Below are 241 nucleotides of genomic sequence, written 5' to 3'. Positions count from 1 at the left end.
TTTCTGTCGGCTCCGGCTCTTCGGGAGCAAAGGGCGGTTTCCGCGCGCGGTGTGAGGGCTAGTCACAGCGGGCGGGGGGATTAAATCTGATGGACGCTAGGTGGGAGAAGCAAGCAGGCATGCTCTCGCAGCCTTTCAAGCCTCAGATGAAGTTCTTCTGAGGGAGGTGCAGGTAGGAGCTTTGCAGGTTTAACTCCTCTCTGAGGTGCGACGGCCGGGAGGCGTTCACCTCCCGGCGGTG

Source organism: Aptenodytes forsteri, unplaced genomic scaffold (genome assembly GCF_000699145.1).
Source record: "Aptenodytes forsteri isolate BGI_AS27 unplaced genomic scaffold, ASM69914v1 Scaffold229, whole genome shotgun sequence".
Classification (NCBI taxonomy): Eukaryota; Metazoa; Chordata; class Aves; order Sphenisciformes; family Spheniscidae; genus Aptenodytes; species Aptenodytes forsteri.
The sequence above is the reverse complement of the archived record's forward strand: the minus strand, read 5'-3'. Positions refer to the sequence as shown.